The following is a 6332-nucleotide window of genomic DNA, read 5'->3' on the forward strand; positions in this document are numbered from 1 at the left end:
GGTTTGTGGACCGCAGTATCAGTATGCCTAAAAGTCTGTTGTAAACACAGTATTTCAGGCCAGCGCAGTAGCTCACTCCTATAATCCCAGCTATTTGGGAAGCTGAGACAAGCAGAGCAGATCACCTGAGGTCAGGAGTTCAAGACCAGCCTGGCCAACATGGTGAAACCCTGTTGTGATTTCAGAGATTTCAGTAGCTGGGATTACAGGCACATGACACCACACCTGGCTAATTTTTTGTATTTTACAGGTTAAATATTTTACAGACTAAAAATACAAAACATTAGCCAGGCATGGTGTCACATGCCTGTAATCCCAGCTACTGGTGAGGCTGAGGCAGGAGAATTGCTTGAACCCAAGAGGCAAAAGTTGCACTGAGCTGAGATTGTGTCATTGCACTCCAGCCTGGGCGACAGAATGAGACTCTGTCTCAAAAAAAAAAAAAAAAAAAAAAAAAAAAGCACAGAATTTCAGAAACATTGACTTACTGAATCAGAATCTACACTGGAAGAGTCCTGTGTAATGCTTTGAGAAGCACTGCTCCACAACATTTGACTGGCTCTCAAATTATCAAGAGTTTTTTTTTTTTAGACGAAGTCTCTCTGTCACCCAGGCTGGGTGCGATCTCAGCTCACTGAAACCTCGGTCTCCCAGGGTCAAGCAATTCCCTGCCTCAACCTCCCAAGAGCCTGCAATTACAGGTCCCTGCCACCAGGCCCAGCTAATTTTTGTATTTTTTAGTAGAGATGGGGTTTCACCATCTTGGCCAGGCTGGTCTTGAACTCCTGATCTCGTGATCCACCCACCTTGGCCTCCCAAAGTGCTGGGATTATAGGTGTGAGCCACCATGCCCAGCCAAATTCTCAAGAGTTTTAAAAAATTTCTAATGCTGCACACCATCCCAAAAACTTCTATGTATACTCATGGGATGTAGCGTGGATATTGTTATTATTTTAATCTTCCCAGATAATTCTAATGTGCAACCAAGTTTGGGAACCACTGGAGATGGCAAAACAACTCTTCAGTGGAGAATAGTTCACTGGGCTGGACCACAGAAAGGTTCAGATGCCAAATAAAGATAGGAGACCCTTTTTAAAGCTAGGCAGTAGGGTCTAAAAGCCACAGCTATGTCCATTGACCTACAAAAGACAAGTCGGTTCTGTACCAGAGCATGCTCCTCTTTGTCAGGTCAGAATGCCTAGCTTTAAAAAGGGTCTCCTATCCTTAAATATGGTGTATGAAGTACATATTTAACTGTAAAGTATCAACTGCCATGAAAATCCAATGAATTGCAGTTTTCTTTTTTTTTTTTTTTTTGGTTTGGTTTTGTTTTTTTTTTGAGACTGTCTTGCTCTGTCATCCAGGCTGGAGTGCAGTGGCATGATCTCAGCTCACTGCAATCTCCACCTCCCAGGTTCAAGCCATTCTCTTGCCTCAGTCTCCTAAATTGGGATTATAGGTAGCCACAACCATCCTAGCTAATTTTTGTATTTTTAGTAAAGACTAGGTCTCACCATGTTGTCCAAACTGGTCTCAAACTCCTGACCTCAGATGATCCGCCCCCGTTGGCCTCCCAAAGTGCTGGAATTATAGCAATGAGCCACTCTGGCTGACCCTGTTTTCTTCTACTTTTAAATGTTTCCTAAAAATACAGTGAAATGGCTGAAAGGAAAGACTGGTTTTCTGATTTAGTTTCTCCCACCTTTAGGTTTGAAAGTCATACAAAACCCAAAGAAAGATTCATGAATGCAGGTGCATCTATCTCATATTCATTATCTAAACCAGAAAAGGGAAATGATTGAAAATCCTATTTCTGAAATGTCATTTTGATGGCTTCTGCCCTCACACCTTCCCATCAGATGGCGCTGTCATCACAGTTTATACTGTATCAATAGTTTTATAACAAGTACCTAGTCACTTAGCCAAGGTTCTCCTGCTTTTTCTGCAACACTGTACTTGGAATAAAGTATTTTGTCAAATGAATGACCTTCCCGTACCCAGTGTGGTTGGAACCAGCATGCTCTGATTGCATAACCAAGAAAAGAAAAACTTATAAGAGGAACTAACTCCCACTTAAAAAAAATCACCCAAACCATCCTCACTAGAATATAAGTGGGCATAATTCACGGCATTTTTTTAAATTATAGAAATATATCCAATATATCCAGAAAGATAACATTTGCTTGCACTGAGTTGAGATGAGAAAGGCCTGGCTACTTATTACAAAATTAATCTGGAAAGTTGGATTGGCTTTTAGGAGACATGGAGAGAAAGAAAAGTTCAAGTGGGTTGTAGTGATGATCACACATCTACATAAATTTGTTAAAAAATATCAAGCCAGGCCAGGTACCATGGCCCATTTGCAGTCAGGAGTTCAAGATCAGCCTGGCCAACATGGTGAAACCCTGTCTCTTCTAAAAATACAAAAAATTAGCCGGGTGTGGTGGTGCATGCCTGTAATCCCAGCTATTCAGGAGGCTGAAACAGGAGAATGGCCTAAACCCAGAAGGTGGAGGTTGCAGTGAGCAGAGATCATGCCATTGCACTCCAGCCTGAGCAACAGAGTGAGATTTCATCTCAAAAAAATAAAAAAATTAAAAAGAATAAAGCTGTGTATAATAGCGGAAATATGGTATATATATTATATATCAAGCTTCAAAAAGTCAGGGAGAGGGGCTTAGAGAAAACAGAGAGTGAGGCACTGTGGTAACATTATCATAGAACCATCTAAGAAGTCTGGTGCCTAAAAGATTAGGATTAAATGATAAAAACAGGTGAGGAAATCCTGATCATCATATTCTGATTTGCCCATCCTCTGCAAGATGATCTACCCAAGTGAGTCACTTTCCTTCTTTGGAACCTCAGCAGTCACAGGGAGGGGTGTTGAAATCACATAAGAGGAATTGATACCTTCATGTTCTTGGCCCCAAGCATTAGTGACCTGGGGCATGGAGGTCAGTAGCACTTTTAATACTAAAAAGGAAGCCAGGGCCTGTCGTGGGGCAAAGAGAGGAAGTGCTGTGCCAACAGGTTTCCATAAGCCAGGGTGTCCTAGGTGACCCATCTAAAGAGGAAGATACTTGTCTGAGGTAAGTAAACATCCTCAAGGTCACTAGAAACACTTTTGGGCCCCAAGAGAAGCAGAATTCTAAAGGTTGTCCTAGATCTGCAAATACAGTTCATTGCTTATATGTGAGTGAGCAGAATTATTCTTAAAATTGTTCTTGCCTTACTCAGGATTTCTGTAGGAGCTGCATCTTGTTCTCAAGTTTGTCAGCTTTTCATACTGAACAAGGAGGAGAGACAATATATAGGAAGTACTTTGTTTTATGGAAAAGCCAAATTCATATCACAGCAATAGTACACAAAAGTATGAAAACCTCTGCCAAAAATTGATTTAGTTTGACACAATAAGAATGGAAATAAAACACTGATGCTTTATGCAGGAATCCTCCAGCAAAACAAGACTTTCTCAGTGAAGCCTCCATTAAAAAGTTCAAATAAAATTAGCTTGTCCCATTATGACTGATATGGACAGGAGAAGTGAACGTTCTTTGCAGTGATAGAGGTTTGTCTTTAATTTTAATTTGCTTATGGAAAAGAAATGTCATCATAATGAAGTAGTGACACTTTTCTTCCTTTAGTTGAATTTTTGGAGAAGTGAGAGACTTACAAAATAATCAGAAATAGCCGAGATGCTCTAGACTAACTCCATATCTCTGGCCCTTTTTGCTCATGGAAGTCCCAACCCCCTCTTTCAGCCACCTCATTTTACAGATAAGACTAAGGCCCAAAGGGCTACAAACGGCGTCCCCCAGCAGCTGAGTGACCTGAGCTTCAGACAGAACTAGAAGGTCTTGCCAACACAATCTCTAAAACCGTCACCAAACCAAACTAGGTGTTTGCCCATGCACAATGGAAAGTCAAACACCAAACACCGAACACCAGGTTTTTGCGGGAGAAAGGTGTATGGCCACCTGACTGACAAGGAGACTGGAGGAACCACTCAAATCTGTCTCTCCAAGCTGGGGGCTGGGTCAGGTTTTAGAAGCATAGGGTTATGAGGCATGATCTGATTGGCTCTTGCAATGAGGTGACGCCAGGGCTCTATCTGATTGGATCCTGCCATGAGGCATAGGCTTCTTAATCAGCTCCTCAGTCTGAGAACTTAGGTTCCTCCCATGGTTGCACATTTAGTTTATCTGGGCATGCTCAGGTTATGTGACCTTCCATCTGTGGGGGCTCGGGGAGGGTCTATGGCAACCCAAAAACAACTCACAACTTTGTCACATAAAAGTTAAACCAGGTTTGTCTGGTGCAATTACAAAACTCAAATACAGTAATAAGCAAGGCTCTCTGGAGGTCACAGGGTCACATACATAAGGTCACTGCCTTCTAAGAGCTTTCCAGTACACCTTAGGGCCTTGTCCTCTAAGGCATCTAGCAGGTAGCAGCATCATGTAAAACCACCCCGTAGGGAATAGAGGGTCCCTATTCTCTAAGACTTTTCTATTGAATGGCAAGTAAGGCTTACACTGGTTCTCTTAGAAAAAAAAAAGGGCAGGGGGAGAGAGAAAAAAAAAGAAAAAGAAAAAGCTAAACTGGCTATCTACTGTCTCTCTTTCCACAGGATCATAAGTTTTTACTGCCAGTATTGAGAAATTCATGGAAGAAATGTCAGCAGGAAGTAAGAATTCACCAAGAAGCGTGTGTATGTTCGCTGCTTCCACACATTAATGGCATGATTTTTTTTATGCAAAAAGAAAAGAAAAAAAACCCACCTATTTTAATTTAGCATGAGCCAATTTACAGAGCATGGAAATCACTTTCATTTCCGGATTGGCACGTGTGCAATTAGCAATGCAGTGTATATACAAGAAGCCATGCTGTTAACAGTTTATCTCATGTGATTTTGGTGTCATTTACAAAAGGAAGAAATTCCTGCCATCAGAAGGAACAGAGGAGATGAAATGATCAAATCACAGAGAAACACTAAAATTACTAAATCTACAACAGCTCGCCTTATTTTTCTTGGACCCAAACTGTCAGGGTATAAACACTATTTGTTTCTTTTTTAAAACATCGATAGTTTTGCTGTAAATAATAACACTGTATAAATTCTAACAAAAATAGAATAAAATGTTGATAAGGCACTGCCTCTTAGAACACAGAATATTGCAAATGCATTTAACAAATAGGGGTCTCAAGTGACTTCACCCTAGAAGAGGAGGGAGGGGTTCTGGGTGGGTGGTGGGGGGGACTCTTCACTGACTCTTGTATATTAGCAATTATAATGTTTGTATATGCAAAACTGCTAGCTTGATTTTAAAAAAAAACAAATCTTTAAAATCTGCTGCAAATTTAAATAATTCCCAAAATGAGGAATTCTGTAGTTCTGTGAAAAAATTTTTTCTTCAGAATACTAATATTTTGATGCATGTGTATCACCTTATTTTGATTAAATCTTTTCCAATTTTGCAAACACTACAGTATACTGCAACACAAAAGATTTTATCTGTAAACACAAAGCCCTTCATCTAATATTTGTTGCTATTGCCAATTTTTCAATGAAATGACCTAAAAACAAAAAAAATAACCTATACGGTAGTTGCTTTAGGGGTTGGGGGGGTGCTATCTGTTAGTGCTTAAAAGGGGGTAAATGCTTGCCGCTTTAGAGGTGGATGGTGCTCATAAGAGGCCCCAGTCGGGGGTATTTAAAATGGACTGAACAGAAATCCTTAGCTAGTAGAATGGCAGCACGCTGTAAAATTATTACTGTATTGTGTACTGGCTATAAGATGTAGACACATTTCAGTAAGCCAATCATTTGTAACCATTCTAGCAGTGTCATATTAGGTTAACAAGGCTGCTGTGTTTTAAAGGGCATTTTTATTTGGGTTTTGGTGAAATTCTTTAATTTGTTGATTATATTCATATAAAATCAGCATTCATTGACACATAACTCTAATGACATATGTATGAAAAACCATACACTGGATGACCTAGTCGATTATTTAAGCATAAAATAAATTGTGTTAAACTCTTCACCTATCTGTGCTCTATAGTGTCCTTGTTTTCTGGCAAAAGGTAGCTGTCTAAACCCTTGTCATATGAGTCCTGGCCTATCTACCCCATTGGTCCTATTTGTGCCTCTGTGTCACTGAAGAGATAGTCTCTAACATTCATATTTGCCCTGCAAGCTCCCAGCTTATAAATTCTGTGCATTTCATGGGGGAGCCAAGAATTAAAGATCAATTGACAAGTAAACTTTGCCCACATCTGTTCAGGCCATCTGAACAGTGGAGAATTGGAGATATTTAGCCAGCATGTCA

General features: G+C 40.3%; 1 protein-coding gene across 50 annotated transcripts in view; it reads left to right on the forward strand.

The window, feature by feature from the left end:
• Nucleotides 1-6051, forward strand: part of ANK3 (ankyrin 3) — a 541984-nt gene extending 535933 nt beyond the window's left edge. For all 50 annotated transcript variants that reach the window (XM_078345893.1, XM_078345894.1, XM_078345880.1 and 47 more), the window contains one exon: nt 4631-6051. The gene's annotated coding sequence lies outside the window, so the exon portion shown is untranslated. The remainder of the gene's footprint in view (nt 1-4630) is intronic.
• Nucleotides 6052-6332: the final 281 nt, after the last annotated feature.

This window comes from Callithrix jacchus, chromosome 12 (genome assembly GCF_049354715.1).
Source record: "Callithrix jacchus isolate 240 chromosome 12, calJac240_pri, whole genome shotgun sequence".
Taxonomy (NCBI): Eukaryota; Metazoa; Chordata; class Mammalia; order Primates; family Cebidae; genus Callithrix; species Callithrix jacchus.